A 21810-nucleotide genomic window follows, 5' to 3' on the forward strand; every position below is an offset into this window, starting at 1 on the left:
ATTCTTAATAAAACTCTATCAAATCAAATTGATCAATGTAGAAAAAAGGATTATACACCCTGACCGAGTGTATTCCCAGCATATCCTGTGTCCTAGGTATGAAAGGTTGAATTAGCATCCAAACATTAATTAATTTAATACACTATACTTATAAAGTCAAATAAACTAAAAGACTACATGATCATTTCCATAATATAGAAAAATCCAACATTCATTCATGATAAAAACCTTCAATAAACCAGATAGAAGGGTACTTCTCAATCTGATAAAGGGCATCCATGAACAACCTACAGCTAACATCAGTCTTAATGGAGGAGGACTAAATGCTTCCCTTCCCAAGACTATCTACTCTCATCACTTCTATTCAGCCCTGTACTGGTGGTCCTAGCCAGGATGATAAGGACAATAAGAAAACAATTCAACTTAGAATCAAACAGAACAAGATACTTAGGAATGAATTTATCAAAAGTAGTGCCAGGGACTTCCCTGCTGGTCCAGTGGGTAAGACTCCACGCCCCCAATGCAGGGGGCCCAGGGTTCGATCCTTGGTCGGGGAACTAGATCCCGCATGCGTGCTGCAACCACGAGTTTGCGTGCTGCAACTAAGAAGTCCTTATGCCGCAACTAAGATCCCAAGTGCCGCAACTAAGATCCTGAGTGCTGCAACTATGACCAGGCACAGCCAAAATAAATAAATAAATAAATATTTTTTAAAAAGTAGTGCCAGATATATACACTGAAAACAACAAAATATCGCTGAGAGAAATTAAAGAAAATATAAATAAATACACATAAGTTCATGGATTGGAAGACTCAATATTGTTAAGAGGGCAATTTCCCCAAAACTGATTAACTCAACACAATTCTTCACAAAATCCCAACAGATGACTTTTTGCAGAAATTGATAAGCTGATCAGAAATTTTTTTTAAAAAATTATTTATTTATTTATTTTTGGATGTGTTGGGTCTTAGTTGCAGCATGTGGGATCTTTCGTTGTGGTGCCAGGCTCTTTGCTGCAGTGCACAGGCTTCTTTCTAGTTGTGGCATGCGGGCTCCAGAGCACATGGGCTCTGTAGTTGTGGCACGCAGCCTCAGTAGTTGCAGTATGCGGGCTTAACCCGTATCCCTTGCATTGGAAGGCGGATTCTCAACCACTGGACCACCAGGGAAGTCCTCTGATCAGAAAATTTATATGGAAACACAAATAATCTTGCAGAGCCAAAACAGTTTTGAAAAGGAAAAACAAAGTTGGAGTACTTAATGTTGTTCAATCTCAAAAACTTACTATTAAAGCTCAAATGTGCATAAGGTATTATTATGTCAATTAGGGTACCAATATACTGAGATGTGCTACAAAAGGGATGACTCTTGAAAATATTATGCTAAGTGAAAAAAGCCAAATGCAAAAACTGAGTATAGTATGATTCCATTTATGTAAAGTGTCCAGAAAATACAAATTTAGATACACGGAAAGTAGATCCAGTGGTTGCTTGGGACTAGATGTGGAAGGGAGATTGTCTGCAAAAGGACTCTAGGGAATTGGAGGAAGGGGTGTTCTAAAATTCAAATGTGATGATCGAACAGTTTTGTAAGTTTACTAGAACTCATTGAACTGTGTACTTCAATGGGTGAATTTTATGGTATTTAAATTGTATGTCAGTAAAGCTGTAAAAAAATAAAAAGGACAAAAGATAAAATTCAAATGCTGCGCCAAATCATGAAAATTCACTATCAGAGCCAATTGTATCATAAAAGTGCACAGGCATCCAGATTTCTGATGTTTTGTGTGATAGGCTCATTAATTCTGCTTCTACAGAGCATTTTGAGTGGAATTTGGAGAGAAATCCCTCCATCACTTTGGGGTCCACATTTGAACAAATATCTAGAACCATCCGAAGAAGCAGAGGCCCTTGCTACCCTGGCCAAAGATCACAATGTAATTGTGATTTAATTTCTATTTTCTAGTTAAATAGAAATGAAGGATAGGGCTTCCCTGGTGGCGCAGTGGTTAAGAATCCGCCTGCCAATGCAGGGGACACAGGTTCGAGCCCTGGTCTGGGAAGATCCCACATGCCGCAGAGCAGCTAAGCCCGCCAGCCACAAATACTGAAGCCCACGCGCCTAGAGCCTGTGCTCCGCAACAAGAGAAGCCACCACAATGAGCAGCCCGCGCACCGCAACGAAGAGTAGCCCCCGCTCACTGCAACTAGAGAAAGCCTGTGCGCAGCAATGAAGACCCAATGCAGCCAAAAATAAATAAATAAATTTATTTTTTAAAAACAGCTTTAAAAAAAAAAGAAAGAAAGGGAACTAACTTGATGAAGAATCAGACTACAATTCAAGCTATTGATCATGGAGCCAAGTGGAGATAACATGATGAAAGACTGCAAACAATTTCACATTTAACAACTTGTATAATTGCATTTTTTTTTTTAAATTTTATTTATTTATTTATTTATTTATGGCTGTGTTGGGTCTTCGTTTCTGTGCGAGGGCTTTCTCTAGTTGCGGCAAGTGGGGCCACTCTTCATTGCGGTGCGCGGGCCTCTCACTATCGTGGCCTCTCCCGTTGTGGAGCACAGGCTCCAGACGCGCAGGCTCAGTAATTGTGGCCCACGGGCTTAGTCGCTCCGCGGCATGTGGGATCTTCCCAGACCAGGGCTCGAACCCGTGTCCCCTGCATTGGCAGGCAGATTCTCAACCACTGCGCCACCAGGGATGCCCTATAATTGCATTTTTAAAATGTGTTGAATCTTTTTTTATAACTCACTTCCACTCATTTACACATGTGAGCAATCCCCATTAAGTGGTGTGTGGCCATTGAATGTACGAAAACATCAAGTTAAGAAAATGCTTTCTATTCCAACTATCTAATAGAAGCTTACATGATCTTTGTCACCAGTCTTTCTTTGCAAATGTATTCCTTTCTTCAGAACTTTCCTCCTACCACACACTTCTGCTTAGTATGAATTTCCACCTCTCCTTAAAGACTTAGTTCAAATACCACTCCATAGCTCATTCCTTCTTGAGCTCTGATTATTTGTGTAAATAGATTATCAAGTATACTTGTGTACAAGGAATGGTGCCTCATTCCTGGTGCCTCTAGGGCACCCTGCACTTGGTAACCTCGAAGTGTTTGTTGTATTGAGTGGAATGTGCCACCCCCTGGTGGCTGAATAGAAGAACAACTTCAACTTTGCTGAAGGATGGCCCAGTTCTTCAAACTCCTGTGGACTTTGGAGGGCTCAAAAATGTGTGGAATTCAATTCAAGAGAGTTTTGAGGGTGATCTTCTAAAATCAGAATGAGGTGATGTTTGCATGACCCCCTCAAATCAAGAGTGGCTTGGGCTCTCTCTCGGTGGAAATTACCTTTTTTCCATTTCTCCCCCGTCCTCTTCCCCTCTCACTTTCCCTTTTTCTCCCTTGTGGACCCCCTTTTTTTTTTTCTCATATCCACCAATTTTGAAGTTTTTCTTCTTTCACTTCTTGTTCTCAACTTTTCACTACTCAGTTCTTTGAAACTGTGGTTTCCTTTTGATTTCTGCTTGTTTATATTCCGTTATTTCCAATGTGATCACACAGGAAACAATATTTTCTTTCTTGTTGTGTTTAATGAACACAGTGGACCAAACTCCAAACTCAGCCACTGATGTTCAATTCCGGGGACGAAGAAGACCTCTTCAAAGAGGGTGTCTTGCATTTTTATTAACTTTCTTCCAATGTTGTTTCCCATCTATTCTCTTGCTCACTCTTTTTTTGGTACTTGAAGGAGTCTTCTTAGGGTGAACATACAGGTATTAGAGCACTCTCCACTCAACCAAAAAGCAAACTGAAGCAGAGTGAGAAGGAATACCTGTCTCTGATCACAGATACTCAATCTGATTCTTTTTTTAATTTAAGTATAGTCGATTTACAATGTTTCAGGTGTACAGCAAAGTGATTCAGTTATAATAGTATATACACATATATGTATATATGTGTACAGATCTATTACTTTTCAGATTCTTTTCTATTATAGTTTATTACAAGATATTGAGTATAGTTCCCTGTAGCTCTACAGTAGGTCCTTATTGTTGTTGTTGTTTTTACACATTCCACACTTTATTTACAATTTAAGACTAACGTGAATCTCAAAATCACATATCCATACATCTATTTCCTTTTTGTTGATTTCACTTAAATGTAAATGCGTGGTTTGTCCAACAAAGACTGTAAACAACTCTTCACCGCGTCTGGTACATGGGACACCCAGGAACAGCTTGTAACGGAAACCCGTCCGCCTCCCCACAGCAATTCTATTATAAATGCAGGTATCAAAACAATCCTGAACGTATTTTTGATACTACTAGTAGTCAGCACCTATACCGCTTCAAAAATGAACACATTTTTGGGACAATATTCATTGTACCTGCTATTTTAGACAATTTCAACGGAAGCTCTTTCGCTAAGCAAGAGCATGCCGTTCCGGGTTTTCCTTCTTGAGCTTTCTCTTCAGAAACACATCTGCTTGCACAGCCATCTGACACTTCTCGCTGTTCTTCCACCTGGAAACCTGAGTTCCACTCTGAGTACTCCAGGTTCATGCTTAAATGACGGTGCCTTAACAAGAAAAAAAAACTGTGCTGAATTTTCCTCCTGTTACCTGAAAACATAATGGGTGTACATATATTAAATATACTCTTACAGATGTCCAGGTCATGTTTACCAGCTGGAATTATCTTACTTAATGTGTGGGTATTTTGCATTGTGATATTTAATCAAGACATTAACATGAATAGAAGGTTGTTGATTTAAGACAAGTTTTAAATCCACTAAAATTAATTGTTGTATGTTTGTCCTTCTGGTGGCTGTGGAAGCTTCATATTTTCTTTGGACATCATTAGATGTCTTAGCTCTTGAAGCACAACTTTAATGCTGTATGAATTTTGCCATTTTGCTAGCACTGGTATGCTCCGTGCATCCACAATTCCACTGGAATTATTTATTCCATTCATATTAATTTTGGTTACAAATCTAACTGATGAAGGTGCTTCTGGGTATTTAGGTCCACATTCTACTTTCAGGCTATATATTCTGTTTTCATAATTTCTCCTTGGTGGCTCAATAATCATGCCTGTCCACCTTGTAAGTGTCATATCTTCATCATCTTCAAGGCCCCAGCTAACCGTACCATCGCCTACTCCTTTTTGTCCTTCTTCAAGTTCTTGCAACAAGCGAAAATTACGAGGAACTTTAACGCCTGTGGAGACCGCCATCTTCTCCTGCAGCCTGACGCACCCCTTATTGTTTATTTTATATATAGTAGTGTGTATCTGTTAATCCCAAATTCCCAATTCATCCCTCCCCCCGTCCCCTTTGGTAACCAAAAGTTTGTTTCTTATGTCTGTGAGTTTATTTCTGTTTCATAAATAAGTTCATTTGTATAATTTTTTTTAGATTCCATATATAAGTTATATCATATGATATTTGTCTTTCTCTGACTTACTTCACTTAGTATGATAATCTCTAGGTCTATCCATGTTGCTGCCAATGGCATTATTTCATTCTTTTTTATGGCTGAGTAATATTCCATTGTATACATATACCACATCTTCTTTATCTGTTCATCTGTCAGTCAACATTTAGGTTGCTTCCGTGTTTTGGCAGTTGTAAATAGTGCTGCTATGAACATTGGGGTGCATGTATCTTTTCAAATTAGGGTTTTCATCTGTTCCAGATATATGCACAGGAGTGGGATTGCTGGATCATATGGTAACTCTATTTGTAGTTTTTTAAGGAACCTCCATACTGTTCTCCATAGTGGCTGCACCAATTTACATTCCCACCAATAGTGTAAGAGGGTTCCCTTTTCTCCACACCCTCTCCAGCATTTATTATTTGTAGACTTTTTGATGATGGCCATTCTGACAAGTGTGAGGTGATACCTCATTGTAGTTTTGATTTGCATTTCTCTAATATTAGCGATGTTGAGCATCTTTTCATATACCTGTTGGCCATCTGTATGTCTTCTTTGGAGAAATGTCTATTTAGGTCTTCTGCCCATTTTTTGATTGGGTTGTATGTTTTTTTGATATTGAGCCTCAGTGTGATCTTTGTTCCCACTGCCCATTCACTGGTGCGCTAATCCATCTACAAAGCTGATTTCCAAAGCACTGGGATCAAACTTCTTTACCATAAGGTTTAACAGCTCTAGTTTTTTTTAGGAGTCTGTAATCACTTATTTCTTTAAATTTAGCGATACAATGAATGTAATTACTCAGAATTCACCTGGTGTGATAGAATGTTAAAGCTAAGAAGATAAATTATTTTTTAACAAATGAGAAAATCGAGGCTCAGAGGTGAAATGACTTACCTGATGTCACACAGCCTGTTTGTAACACAGCCAAGATGAAAACCCAGGTCTCTTAAATTCCAGTTTTGTGCACTTTGCAGTGCTCTGTGCAGTCTAAACACAGTGTGGAGGTGTTAAGGCAGGCAGGGCACAAAGAGCCAGGACCTTGGACCCAAACAGACCTGATTTGAATCTCAGCCTTGCCACTTCCTAAATCACATTAGGTAAGTTATTTAAGCATGTTTCCCCTTCTGTAAAACTGATAGAATCTTGTACTGACCTTATAAAGTTGTTGTGAAAATTAAAAATATAAAACACTTAGCATAGGGAAAATGTGTAGTTCTATAAAAAGTAATTATATTTTGAGACCAGTATAGCATAGTAGCGAAGAAATTGATCTTTGGAGTCAAACACCTGGTGTTTCTAGTTGTAGGACCTTTGGAAAGCTATTTACCTTCTCTGAGTGTTAGTTTCCTCATCTGTCAAATGGGAATAATAATAATACTTGTCTTTTAGGGTATCTAGAAGTTTGAATGAAATAATGTATGAAAAATTCAATGTGCTTGGCACATAAGTCAGAGCTCAGTAACTCAGGCCTCCTAATGGGCAAACCACTGAAGTAAAGAATTTAGTCTAGGAAATATTTTATTAGAAAATAGTATTTTCTTTGCAAAGTGATGAGGTTTGCAAGGAGAGCAGCGGTAATGACTTTTCATTGTCAAAAAAGTGTTAACAGCCACGAAGCACGAGCCATGGGGCTGCCGGGTCTTTACAGTCTTTTCGTTAATTTAACTCCCCCAATAACCCGACGAGGTAGGTATCAGAATGCTCAGATGCAGACAGATGAAGTAACTGACCCAGGGTCATCCTGCTAATAAGCAGTTTCATTCGGGTCCAGGTTGCTCCAAGCTCTGTACTATTATTCCGCTGTGCTATTTTAATTCTGTCTCCCCAGCTGAACTGGTAGGAGAATTAAAACCTGAGACTTTGAAAAACTGCACTAGATTTCAATAACCTATTCTAACCACCAAAAACTGTTAGAGATAGCATCTGTACATGGCTTTTATAAAGTCAGGAAAAGCTCTTTTTTTTTTTTTTTCTTTTTAAAATATTTATTAATTTATTTATTTTATTTATTTGGTTGTGCCAGGTCTTAGTTGTGGCAGGAGGGCTCCTTAGTTGCGGCTTGTGGGCTCCTTAGTTGTGGCTTGCCAGCTCAGGAAAAGCTCTTTTAATGCTTAACCATTCCACGAAATCTCTTGATTATTCCTAAATGTAGCTCCTACCACAATTGACTTTTAAACCCCGTATTAGTTTGCTAGGGTTGCCATAACAAAATGCTACCACCCGGCTGGCTTAAACAGTAGAAATCTATTTCTCACAGTTCTGGAGGCTGGAAGTCCAAGATCAAGGTGCTGGCAGGTTTGCTTCCTCCTAAGGCCTCTCTCCTTGGCTTGCAGACAGCTGCCTTCTGTGCACACGCATCCTTGGTGTCTCTTCCTTTTCATGTTTTGTTTGTTTTGTGGTAAGAACACTTCACTTGAGATCTAGTCTCTTAACCAGTTTTTAAGCGCAAAACACAGTATTCTTAACTATGTTGTACTCAGAGCTCCAGAACCTATTCATCCTGTGCTAACAGAAATGTTTACCCATGGAGCCACATCTCCCCATTTCCTCCTTCCCACAGCCCCTGGCAACCACCATTCTACTCTCTGCTTATATGAGTTTGACTAGTTTATATTCCTCATATAAGTGGAATCATGCAGTATTTGTCCTTTTGTAGCTGGCCTATTTCACTTAACATAATATCCTATAGGTTCCCCTATGTTGTTGCATATGTGCATATGACAGGATCTTCTCTCTTCTTTTTATGTATAGAATGTTTATTGAAGTATTGTTTGTAATGACAAAAATTGACAACATAAAACATCTCATTTTAAGTTTTTACTTAGACCAAACCAACTATGCTATAGACTTATGATGAAATACTGTTAAATCACATAATATAGCTTCATAGTATGCATAGTATACATCAAAGTGCTATAGTATTGATAAATCTTTACAAACGTGGGATGATATTCACAGGTGTGTTTGTGTGTAACAGGTATATATTTGGAGAGAGGAAAAGATTAGCAAAATGTACACTTAACTGTACAGAATTAGTAAGTTTGATTGGGTTGTAGGATCTTCTTTTTTAAAAGCTGAATATTACTCCATTTTCTCTCTCTCTCTCTGTGTACACCACATTTTGTTTATCCACTCATGTGTCAGTAGACATTTAGATTGTTTCCATATCTTAGCTATTGTGGATAATAATGCAATGAACGTGGGAGTGCAGATATCTTTGAAATCCAGATTTCAATTATTTTGGATATATACCCAGAAGTAGGATTCCTGGACCTTATGATAGTTCTATTTTTAATATTTTGAGGAATCTCCATACTATTTTCTATAATGGCTGCATGAATTTGCATTCTCACCAACAGTGTACAAGGATTCCCAATTCTCTACATCCTGGCCAACACTTGTTCTTTTTGGTCTTGTTGATAATGGCCATCCTAAAACGTGTGAGGTGATATCTCATTATGGTTTTGATTTGCACTTCCCTGGTGCTTCGGGATGTTGAGCACCTTTTCACATACCAGTTGGCCATTGTATGTCTTCTGTGGAGCAACGTCTATTCAAGTCTTTTGCCCATTTTGTAATTGGGTTACTTGTGTTTTTGATATTGAGTTTTACAAGTTCCTTATATATTTCAGATACTAATGCCTTATCAGATATATGGTTTGCAAATATTTTCTCCCATTTCATAGGTTGCCTTTTCATTTTGTTATTGGTTTCCTTTGCTGTGCAGAAGCTTTTCAGTTTGATGTAGTCCCACTTGTCTATTTTTGCTTTTGTGGCCTGTGCTTTTGGTATCAAATCCAAAAAAATCATTGCCAAGACTGATGTCAAGAAGCTCTCTCCCTGTTTTCTTTTAGGAGTTTTACAGTTTCTGATCTTACATGTAAGTCTTTAATCCATTTTGAGTTGGTTTTTGTGTATGATGTCCTATAAGTGTGCAATTTCATTCTTTTGCCTGTGGATATTCAGCTTTCTCAACACCATTTGTTGAAGAGACTATTCTTTCCCCATTGTGTATTTGGCGCCCTTGTTCAAGATCAGTATGTTACCGACCTGGGTTCTTGGACTCTTTAATCAATAGAAATTGATAAGAGGCCAGAAGAGGAATTCAGGCAAGGCTTTACTGGGACTCATGCTGTAGCAGGGGGGAGAAAAAACAAGTAACATGTGTCCTTGCTTGCTCCCTGAGGTGGGGTGAGCTGGTTCCTTATATGGGGTGAGGGTGGGGGCGGATTGGTAGGTCAGGCAGGAGGGGTGGCTCAGGTGGTCTGCCCACCCCCTTGGTGGGGCTGTGTGCAGGGGGCATGCGCAGTACCCTGCTTTTGCTCCCGGCACCTCAGAAGTGGCAACTGGATTCTGGCCTTTTTGTATCTTGTTCATAATTTGCCCCAAAAGGCACATGCATGCAGTTATTTTTAGTCCCTTATAGTTTCTTTGTCTTCTGTTGCTTGAGGAGATGTTTGTCCAGGTGCAAGCGCTGCAGCAAAGGGTCCCAGGTCCCAGGTCTCAGCCTGTCTCAAGTTCACCATATAAGATTGGGTTTATTTCTGGGTTTTCTATTCTCTTCCTTTGGTCTATATGTTTGTTTTTATGTCAGTACCATACTTTTAACTTCTGTAGATTTGTATTACATTTTGAAATCAGAAAATGTGATGCCTCCAGCTTTGTTCTTTCTTGAGATTGCTTTGGCTATTTGGGATCTTTTGTGGTTCCATATGAATTTTAGGATTATTTTTTGTATTTCCATTAAAAATGTCATTGGAATTTTGTTGGGGATAATATTGAATCTATAGATCACTTTGGATAATATGGACATTTTAACAATACTAATTTTTACAAGCCAGGAGCATGGGATGTCTTTCCATTTATTGGGGTCTTCTTTAATTTCTTTCAACAATGTTTTGTAGTTTTCAGTATACCAGTCTTTCATCTCCTTCATTAAATTTATTTCTAAACATTAAAATTGGGAGTGTTTTCTTAATTTTTCTTTTGGATACAGTGTTAGTATATAAAAACGCAAGTGATTTTTGTGTGTTGATTTGGTATTTTGCCACTTTATTGAATTCCTTTATTAGTTCTAAGAGTTTTTTTGTGGAATCTTTAGGGTTTTCTACATATAAGAGTGTGTCATTTGCGAACAGAGATCATTTTACTTCTTCCTTTCTGAGCTGGATGGCTTTTATTTCTTTTTCTTGCTTAATTGCTCTGACTAGCACTTCCAATACTGTGTTGAACAGAAGTGATGAGAATGGGCATCTTTGCCTTGTTCCTGATCTTAGAGGAAAAGCTTTCAGTTTTTCACTGTTGAGTATGATGTTAGCTGTGGGCTTTTTATTTCTATTTATTTCATTTTATTTTAGAGGGAAGCACATTTTATTTAATTTATTTCATTATTTTTTTTTGGCTGCGCCATGTGGCATGCAGGATCTTAGTTCCCTGACCAGGGATTGAACCTGTGCCCCCTGCATTGGGAGTGCAGAGTCTTAATCACTAGACTCAGGGAATTCCTGTGGGCTTTTTATATATGACCTTTATTATGTTGAGGTAAATTCTTTCTATAACTAGTTTTTTGAGAGTTTTCAATCATGAAAGGTATTTTTGTGGGAGAACGGGGCCTGGGACTTGTATTCCATCATCTTACTAATGTCACGCCTCTTCCTCCTCTTATAAGGACACCAATCCTATTGCATTAGGGCCCCACCCTTTTGGCCTCATTTAACTTTAATTACCTCTTTATAAGCCCTATCACCAAATACAATCATTTCAGGGGTTAGGACTTCAACATATGAATTTGGGGGTGGGGACAGTTCAGTCCATTAAAGAATCCGAATTTTTATCCTCAAGGTAATAAGAGTGTTTTCTATAAATACTTTCAGAAACACTTTGATTGACAAACACAGTCATGAATTTTGTGTCCAAGTCCCCCAAATTATACAATGTGAGCGCCAGAGGGGACCTTACAGATCATAGTTAGGTGCCTTCAGTTTTCAGTTGGTGAAACTTAGAGCCAGAATGGGGAAGGGGCTTGTGTGAGGGTCACACAGCTGGGACTCACTGGCACCCATACTGGAACCCAGAATTCCCATGTGGTGCAGGGGTCATTTGATTGCAGTGCACCTGGCTATTTCAAATCTGATTTTATATGTGATATCCTCCCTGCTATTCACCACTTTGAATTTCACCAATGCTTTCTTTATACCTAGGCAGATAGCAACTCAGCTCACACCAAGCACATTTTCTCATTTTATAGATAAGGATGTCTGAGAGGTTAAGTCACTTGCTTAAGGTTCTCCAGCTCGTAAGAGACATAGCCTGAGGTGGATGTAGAGTTGCAGGTTTATGTGCTGGTGAATTGAATAGCTCATGTGTTTGCTCACTCTGAAAGCTGAGTCATCAGCTTCTTTCTCCGCTCCTATTATGACGTATCACGGCAGGTTCAACAACAGACAGCAAAAGAGGGCAACTACAGACCTTCACAGGGCACTGAAAAATGATTCTTTTGTTCTGATTCTTGTGCAAAAAAGGATTGCTGGGGAAAACAAATAATTTCTGCATGGCAGGGCCAGGGCACTTTAAGCAGATGGGCTGGAGAATACTTTATAACAAAAGCACTTTATAGTGATGGTAAAAATATCCTGTCCATGATTTTTAAAAATCTAAACAATGTAGAAAAGTATAAAGGAAGAGTAAATTTTCTCATCTTCCTGATCCATCCCCAGTTGCATTCTCCAGAGGTGATTATTACTACTTTCATGCATGTACTCAGAAGTATATTTTAAGCACACGTAAGCACATATCTAATATATATAAATTATAGTGTAGGATAATACTATAGTTATTGTTCAGCAATGTACTTTTTAATCCTTAACAGTACATCTTGACATAGTTTCATATTAATATATGTAGTTCCATTTCATTCTTCTTAATGATGGCAAAATATTTCACTGTAGGAATATACCACGATTTATTTAATTTTTCCTATTATAGACTGAATAATGCCCCCTCCCCCAAATGTCCATCTCCTAATCCGTGGAACCTGTAAATGTTACCTTATTTGAAAAAAGTCTTTGCAGATGTGATTCAGTTAAGGATCTTGAGATGGGGATATTATCCTGGATGATCTGGGTGGGCCCTGCATGAATCACAAGTGTTCTTTTAAGAGAAGTGTGGACAGGGACACACTTCCCTGGTGGTCCAGTGGTTAAGACTCTGCACTTCCACTGCAGGGGGCATGGGTTCAATCCCTGGTCGGGGAACTAAGATCCCACATGCCACGTGGCGTGGCCTGAAAAAAAAAAAAGAGAGAAAGAGAGAGAAAGGCAGAGATCTGACACACACAGAGGAGAAGGTGATGTGAAGACAGAGGTGGAAATTGGAGGGTTGTGGCCACAAGCCAAGGAATGCCAGCAGCTGCCAGAACCTGGAAGATGCAAGGGACAGATTCTCTTCTAGAACCTCCAGAGGATGTGCAGCCCTGCTGCCACCTTGATTTTGGACCAGTGCTATTGATTTCAGACTTCTGGCTTACAGAACTGTGGAAGAAGAAACCTGTGTTATTTTAAGCCACCAAGTTTGTGGTAATTTGTTAAAGCAGCCACAGGAAATGAATACAATTCCTGTACTGATGAACATTTAGGGTGTTTCTACCATAGTGAAAGTGAGCTATAATGATTAGTTGGCACATGTAGCTTTAACCACTTGTACAATTATATTTGTAGGACAAATTCTATGAAATGGATTATCAGAGGCAAAGGATGTACACGTATAAAACAAAGATTTCATCTGGCCAAAAGAGAATATTTTATGCTTCCCAAATGAATTCCAGATACTATATGTCAAAATGTACATCTTTGAGTTTATAGCTTTAAATATTTGTCATAAAACAATAAAGACTGAAACCAAATGACCTAACCACTCAACTCAAGAATCAACTTAAAGAACAGAGTAAATTTGAAAAAATAAAACAAAAGGAAGTAATAAATAAAGACAAAAATCAGTAAAATAGTGAATAACAATAAAACAAAACAAAAATATGATATATATCAGTATAACCAATGTTTTGTCAATATAATTAGTTTGACAACCCTCTAGAAAGACTGAGCAAAAGAAAAGGAGAGAAAACATGCAAACAAACAAATTACAAAGTAAAAAGCAGGAAATCAGATATAATAGAGATTTAAACACAATAAAATAACATTTAAAAATTTATACGTAAACATATCAAAAGTAAAAACTGATGGGAGAAGAAATAGGAAACTTGAACAGACTTACTAGTATCTTGAGAAAAAGTATCTCAAAGATCTCTTCCTATGCACATTAAAAACCACAGGCCCGTGATGAATTGGGAGACTGGGATTGACATATATACACTAATATGTATAAAATGAATAACTAATAAGAACCTGTGGTATAAAAAAATAAATAAAATAAAATTCAAAAATTCAAAGAAAAAAAAACTACAGGCCCATGATGAATTGGGGGATTGGGATTGACATATATACACTAATATGTATAAAATGGATAACTAATAAGAACCTGTGGCATAAAAAAATAAAATAAAATTCAAAACAAAAAAAACCCCAAACAAACAAACAAATAAAATAAAATAGAGGAAAACACCCCACAAAAAACCACAGGCCCAGATATTTTACAAATGTCTCTCAATCTCTCAAGGAGTATATCATCCTTACTTTATGTCAGTTGTTCCAAAGAATAGAAAAAGAAAACCTGCTTGACTCATCTTTTGAGTCTAGTATAACCTTGATTCCAAATCCATATAAGGAAAGTAGAAGAGAAGACATTTCTAGGTCTGGGCAGATGTAAGTGTGGTAATTTATAAGTGACATTCACCCAATATTCCAAGTTCTCCTCCAGCTTTCTGGGTGCACAGTAGAATTGAATATATTAACCTGCTTGAGGCTGGGTGGGGCCTCTTTAAGTTCTGACCAATGATTTATGAGCATAAATGGTAGGTTATTTCCAGGCTGGTGAGTTTAATGGCTGGTCTGAGACCCTCTGGTGTCTCTTTACCTTTGTCATGGCAATTAGCAATGTGCGAGGTGGCACTGGCTCCATCAACCTGGGTCTCTGGATGACTAAGATGAGCAGTTACATCCCTGCTGACCGGTGACAGGCAGATGGCATATCTAAGAACGAAACCTGTGCTATTTTAAGCCACTGTGGTTTGGGGCTTGCTTGTTATTGCAGCAGAATCTGGCCAATGCAATGGTCAACTGATACTCACTCTCCAACCCAGCGTTCTTCCAGCAAGCCCATCCGTACTGCAAAACCCGGAAAACGAAATGCAACCCTTTTCAGTCTCCTTTGCAGCTGGAGTTCTTGGTGTGATGAAGTTTCAACAATTAGCTGCACTTGAATAAAATGTAGACGTGCCAAGCGTGGAACAGGCCATCTTCCCACTGCTCTTGCTGTTACTTTGCTTAGCGTGGTCATGGAGACACTACTAGAGCAGCATTTGGAGTCCAGTCGCTAGCTGTGAGTGTTGAGAGGCAGTTTTGGAAGCATCAGGCTCTGGCGTTTGCATTCTTGTGTCCAATCACTAGCTCCTTGGTGTCAAGCGGCTGTCGTGATATTTCGGCAGCTTCCTGCCCTGTAGGTCACAGCTCCAGGTGGGATCTGGCAGCTGCTCCTCTGTGGCAGTTCTTAGTTCTTCCTCTGCAGCTGTGGCAGTGGAAATAACACCCATGGTCTGTTCTGAGAGTCATTCCTGGACACCCAGCCTAGCGCCTGCTTCACCATCCCTTTTATGACTTTATAAGCACCCAATTCCCTAAATTTAAACTCTTCCTGCTTATGTGACTTCATACATGCAATTAAACCCTGACTAATTTAAGGCCTACCTCACAACTACAGATGCAAAAATTCTAAATTAAATATTAGTTAACTAAATCTACCAGTAACTATGTATATATATATGGGTGTGTGTGTATTATACACACACATAAACAGACATATATGTACATAATGCAAGGATGCTTCAACGTTAGAAAATCTCTATATGCAACCGACCCTATTAATTGATTAAAGGAGAAAAATCACAAAATTATCATAATATAGAAAAAACATTTAATCAAATTAAATAACTCATGCTAAAAACTCTCAGAAAATTAAGAATAAATGGTAATTTTATTTTCTTGATAAAGGCTATTATATTAACCAGGGTACAGTGAACTGCTACAACAAAAATGTGTAAACAGTGGCCTAAACAAACACTATTTCTTTCTTACTTAACCATCTCACTGTGAACAGTCCTGGTCTGGGGGACAGATGACCCTCTCCATGTCATCATTCAAGTTTCCAAGTTTCTTCTGAGTTATAGTTCCAGCATCCCACAGGGATGTCATTGTCGTTGGTGGAAGCTAGGTGGCTGCCACAACTAGGTTCCAGCTGTTAAAAGACATCACAAAGGAGGCATGGCCAGTGTCTTAAGTCCCAGACCCAGAATGACTCATATCGTTTTTTTAAAAATTTATTTTATTTATTTTTGGCTGCATTGGGTCTTCGTTGCTGTGCGTGGGCTTTCTCTAATTGTGGCGAGTGGGGGCTACTCTTCGTTGCAGTGTGCAGGCTTCTCATTGCGGTGGCTTCTCTTGTTGCAGAGCACGGGCTCTAGGCACGAGGGCTCAGTAGTTGTGGCTCACGGACTCTAGAGTGCAGGCTCAGTAGTTGTGGCACAAGGGCTTAGTTGCTCCGCAGCATATGGGATCTTCCCAGACCAGGGCTCGAACCCATGTCCCCTGCATTTGGCAGGCGGATTCTTAACCACTGCGCCACCAGGGAAGCCCGACTCATATCATTTTACATTCCAATAATGATAGTTTAGACACGTGGCCTCGTCAAACTGCAAACACGTCTAGGAAACGTGCCAAGCTCTAACTCTGCTGCCATGTGTACACAACCATTATGCACCACTCCAGATCTGCTTGGCTATGCCTACCTCAGTCACTTGCAAGGGTGCCCCTGGTGACAGCTCATGACATTCCTGGGGCCTTAGACACCTAGAGGTCAGGGGAGAGGACCTGAGAGGGTCACAGTGAGCCACGATCTGGCATTTCTTGAATGCACGCTTGGTGGCAGTGCTGTTTCCACAGTCCAAGGAGTCCCCACCTGTGCACTGCCCAAAATGGACCTGCAGAGACGCTAAGTCTCCTTGAAGCTATTGAGGGGGATAAGGGATGAATCCAAACATGAAGGAGGTTAAGGCCTTAAGGGGCTGACCTGCACCACTGGGAGATAGAACATGGCAGGATACAGCAAAAACAGTGCTCCCTTTTCAACTGTATCAGGTGGTTCTGTGCCTCAGTCATATCACACAGCCTCTCTGGAGACATGCTTCAAAGTCCGGGCAGCACTGTTTGAAGCTGTTTCCAGCCTGGGAACGTATTCCCTGTTTGCTTTGCCCCCTTTCTTGCTTTACTTCCTTGATTTGCTTCCATGGGTTTGCTCCTCTCCCCAGTAGAGTGTTAGCATTTAAACTTTACCTTAGGTTCCATTTTCTAGGGAAACTGGGCTGAGACACCAAAGCCCACAGAAAGCATCTTACACTAAGGGGCAATTTTAGATGCATTCCCTTAAGATCAGAAATAAGGCAGGGATGATTGATATCACCACTGTTGTTCAACACAATACTGCTGGCTCTAACCAATGCAAAAAGACATAAGAAAGAACTAAAAGGTAAAAGGATAATAAGGGAAGAGATAAAATTGTCATTACTTGTGAAAGATACGCTCAACTGTATAGAAAACCCAACAGAATCAATAAACAAACTATCAAAATTTGTAAAGGTTTAGCAAGGTCTCTAGAAAAAAGACCACCTTACAAGACTCAATAGCATTCATTCCTTACACTAGCGATAAACAACTATAAGGTATAATAGAAAGTGTATCTTTCATAAGTACAAAAAATATAAAGTATCTAGGAAGTAAGATATCAGGGAGGTACTCAAAACCTCTTAGGAGAAAATTTGAAAAACTTAAAAAAATAGAAAATGATCTGAATCAATGAAGAGACAGTCCATAATATTGGACTGGATGATTTAATATTATAAAGATGCTTATTTCCTTCCAATTAGTAGTCTATATATTCAAAGCAATACAAGCAATATTCCAGTTGGATTTTTTTAAAGAAACCCTACCATCTTCCTATAAAATGTCTAAGGAAGGATACACGTCCATAAGGATACATATCACTAGGTTCACTTTGAAATAGAAAAGCCAGGCTTCATCTTCCCAGATATTAACACACACTACAAAGTAACAGTAACAAAAACAGTATGGTAATCATGGATGAACAGACTGGCCCAATGGAACAGAACAGAGAGCTCAGAAACAAATCTTTGTGTACAGGAGAACTTGATAGATGGTAAAGTTGACACAAATCAATAGAGAAAGGAAAAAGTACCTTAGTACTGGAGAAAAATAAAATTGGATCCTTACCTCACTTCATTTATAAAACTGGACTACAGATGGACTAAGGTGCCCTGGAAAGATAAAAGTATAAAGTTAAAAGAAGGGAATTCCCTCTCGGTCCAGTGGTTAGGACTTGGCCCTTCCACTGCAGGGGGCACGGGTTCCATCCCTGGTTGGGGAACGAAGATCCTGCATGTCACACAGTGCGGCCAAAAAATAATAATAATAAATTTTAAAAAATAAAGTTAAAAGAAGAAAATATAGGAGAATATCTTTGTGATGGGAGTGGGGTTGAAGGATTTCTTAAGCGAGGCCCAGAAAACACAAACCAAAAGGTGAAAAAGTTAAATGGGTTATAGTACATACAAATTAAGAATTTCTTTTCTTTCTTTTCTTTTTTTTTTTGGCTGCGCCGAGCGTCTTGCAGGATCTTAGTTCCCTGACCAGGGATCGAACCCCGGCCCTCAGCAGTGAAAGCACAGAGTGCTAACCACTGGACGGCCAGGGAATTCCTAATAATTTATTTTAAATATGATACAAGTGACAAAGTTGACAGTTGTCTTACAGGGAGACTTTTACATCATCAAAAAGTGACACAGAAATACAATCTAGATTATAAAGCAAATCTAATAGAAAAATGCACATAGGGACTATCTAAATGGCCAGCATTGCTCAACTTGGTTATGTAACTGAGAAATGCAAAATAAAATGAGATACCACTTTACAGCCTCTGGGGTGGCAAATGTTAGCATCTGATGATTCCAAGCGTGGGTCTCTGGAGAGCAGTGTGCCCGAACTTAGGGATGCTGCATACACCCCATGACCCAGCCAGCCCACTCCTGGGTGAGGACTCCTGGGTAAGTACTCCAGAGAAACTTGCTCACAGCCCACGAATGGATGTGTCCACCGATGTTCATCTCAGCATTCACCTGGTATTGGGCAGGTGGAGGCAACCAGGCTTTTAACAAGAGGAGGACGGAATAAGGACTATGGAACAGATCAACCTATGGGGTAACTTTCAGCAGTTAGGTACTATAAACTTGATATCCAGGTGCATCCTGGGAAGATCTTATTTACTTATTTAACTGAAGTATAGTTAATTTACAATGTTGTGTTAATTTCAGGTGTATAGCAAAGTGATTCAGTTATACATACATATATATCTATTTTTTTACATTCTTTTCCCTAATAGGTTATTACGAAATATTGAGTATAGTTCCCTGTGCCATGCAGTAGGTCCTTGTTGGTTATCTATTTTATATATAGTAGTGTGTATATATTAATCCCAAACTCCTAATTTATCCCTACCCCCCCCTTTCCCCTTTGGTAACCATAAGCTTGTTTTCTATGTCTGTGAGTCTATTTCTGTTTTGTATATAAGTTCATTTGTATCATTTTTTAAGATTCCACCTATAAGTGATACTGTATGGTATTTGTCTTTCTCTGTCTGACTTACTTCACTTAGTATGATAATCTCTAGGTCCATCCAGCTTGCTGCAAATGGTATTATTTCATCCTTTTTTATGGCTGAGTAATATTCTATTGTATATATGTACGACATCTTCTTTATCCACTCATCTGTTGATGGATATTTAGGTTGCTTCCATGTCTTAGCTATTGTACTAGGCAGATCTTAAAATCAGAGTGTTGACTGAAAGAAGCAGATTCAGATCCATGGACAATATGACTCCTGTATATTTTAACAAGGGTACCAACATATGCAAAAGTACTTATCAAGTCCATTAAATCAGAGGAGGAGGGGAGAGAATAGGGGTGGGAACTGGAGGGAGAAAATAAAATAAAATAGGAGACTGAGGTAGATGCTGTGAGCTGAGGATTATAATTAACTCAATTTCTGCACCTGTTTTCCAAAAACCAATTTAAAAAATTCTAGCCATCTTTTATTTTTTGTCTATAATATGCCCTGCGTTGTTCCAGGGCCTTGACACACTTTGAAGCAGTTGTTTGTGCATCTGTTGCTCTGCGAAGCTTCGAGGGTCTGGAGAGCACCCATGTTCCCCCCAAACTCCTACCCTCCATTGTTCCCTTGGTACCTGGCACAAGCAGGTGATAGTTTTGTTGAATGAAAACTCAGAACACTTTGGAAACCAGTTTATACGTCCCTCAAAAGCTTAGAAATGTAGAAAATCCAAAGAATGTGGCGCTTAGAACCAAGATTTTCTAGATCTGCATATTTTCAAGGCTCGAGGTTGGAAAGCAGGTCCTGTTTTTGGTGCTTGTGTTCTGTCTTCCCTGACTGGTTCCCTGTCTGCTCCTCCGGGTCCCCAGCTACCCTTTCTCTCTGGGCGGGAAAGTCAGCTGACGGTGGCATTGTTGTGCAATCCTTCCTGGTGGTAGAAGTGAGAGGCCAGGAGTTTGCCTATCACAGCAATAATCCAGCGAAGGCGGGCCAGGGAACAGTGCTCTCCTGCTTCCACCCCTCCTTCCCCGGGGTGGGTGGGGGGGGGGACGGGGGTCGGGGGTGGGGTGGGGGTCAGGGGGGGGCAGCGGGGGCGGGCCCACACTGCCCTCGGGGTAAAGTCTCTACCTGACGTTCCAGATCTGCTCAGCCATCCGGCCTCAGCCTTTGCCACTTGAATTGGTACGATCTGCTTCTTTAACCAAGAGTACAACCATGGTCACGCTTTCCAGCTTTTTAAATTCAATAATAAATGATTTTAAATAAAACAGTTAAAATTAAAACTAAATAAGGGAGTAATCAACAACGCTTTCTTTCTTTCTTTTTTATTTATTTTTTATTTTTTTAAACTTTATTTATTTATGGCTGTGTTCGGTCTTCGTTTCTGTGTGAGGGCTTTCTCTAGTTGCGGCAAGTGGGGGCCACTCTTCATCGCCGTGTGCGGGCCTCTCACTATCGTGGCCTCTCTTGTTGCGGAGCACAGGCTCCAGACGCGCAGGCTCAGTAGTTGTGGCTCACGGGCCCAGTTGCTCCGCGGCATGTGGGATCTTCCCAGACCAGGGCTCGAACCCGTGTCCCCTGCATTGGCAGGCGGATTCTCAACCACTGCACCACCAGGGAAGCCCTCTTTTTTTTTTAACATCTTTATTGGAGTATAATTGCTTTACAATGGTGTGTTAGTTTCTGCTTTATAACAAAGTGAATCAGTTATACAGTTATACAACGCTTTCTTACGCCTGGCTCCGGAGGCGTCACTTTGTAGCAGACACCAGCTCCACCGACCTTGGGCCTGCCCCTCCCTGCTGTGCTGTAAGTAACAACTCCTTTATCTCACTGTTTCAAACTCAGCTGTTGGCAGGGTGAACAGGTTGGAAAGCACTCTCAGCATTAACCCCCGTGCTCGGAGTTTCCACTCTGCCTCTCCAGACCCATGATTCTCCCTTCTCCATCCTGCTCTGGGCCCTGGAAGGCCCACCTCTCCAGAGAGCATCCGCAGGCTTCCTCCCCCTCCTCTTCTGATTGGGTTCAGCCAGTGAAGAGACAAGCAGGAGAACTAGCCCGTTTCACTGTGCAGTCTGTTCCCTCCCAGGACCTGGAATGATACCACCCACTGCTGAATCCAGGTCTCTCCTCGAGGCCGCCTTATGTCTCTGTAGCACTTTTATCTCTGGAGTCTCATTGTCCTTCCCTGCAACTCAGCATTGGTTGAAGGCCAGCCTTGTTCCCCTGAATGTTCTCAGGAAGTAGGATAGGACGGTTCAGGGCAAAGTCGACACAATGGCTCTACTTCCTCTTCAAGGATCCGCTTTGCTCCATAACCAGGTGCCTTAGGAAGCGGAAGCCCCGTGCAGCCTACTTGCCTTTCACTTGGGCATATATAGGAAGAACACGCCAACAACCCTTCCCTGAACAAAGAACACACTCTCTAAGGTGACTGTGCGTTCCACCCTTCGATGTAGGAGAGTCTGGTTATTTTATACCGTCTGGTATAAATTAGATATTATA

The 21810-nt window shown here is 40.1% G+C and overlaps 1 protein-coding gene, 1 long non-coding RNA gene and 1 pseudogene across 3 annotated transcripts in view; 2 read left to right on the plus strand and 1 right to left on the minus strand.

The window, feature by feature from the left end:
- LOC309608562 overlaps positions 1–21810 on the plus strand; it is a 733071-nt gene that overhangs the window by 79233 nt on the left and 632028 nt on the right. The gene's annotated exons all lie outside the window — the stretch shown is intronic.
- Positions 1–21810, plus strand: part of OSBPL10 (oxysterol binding protein like 10) — a 389819-nt gene that overhangs the window by 40104 nt on the left and 327905 nt on the right. The window lies entirely within an intron of this gene.
- LOC309608517 (ubiquitin-conjugating enzyme E2 variant 2 pseudogene) lies at positions 4068–6690 on the minus strand (annotated as a pseudogene). Its single transcript has one exon. The product of its transcript is annotated as a ubiquitin-conjugating enzyme E2 variant 2 pseudogene (transcript).

The sequence above is a fragment of the Balaenoptera borealis genome, assembly GCF_965194805.1.
Source record: "Balaenoptera borealis genome assembly, chromosome: 12".
NCBI lineage: Eukaryota > Metazoa > Chordata > Mammalia > Artiodactyla > Balaenopteridae > Balaenoptera > Balaenoptera borealis.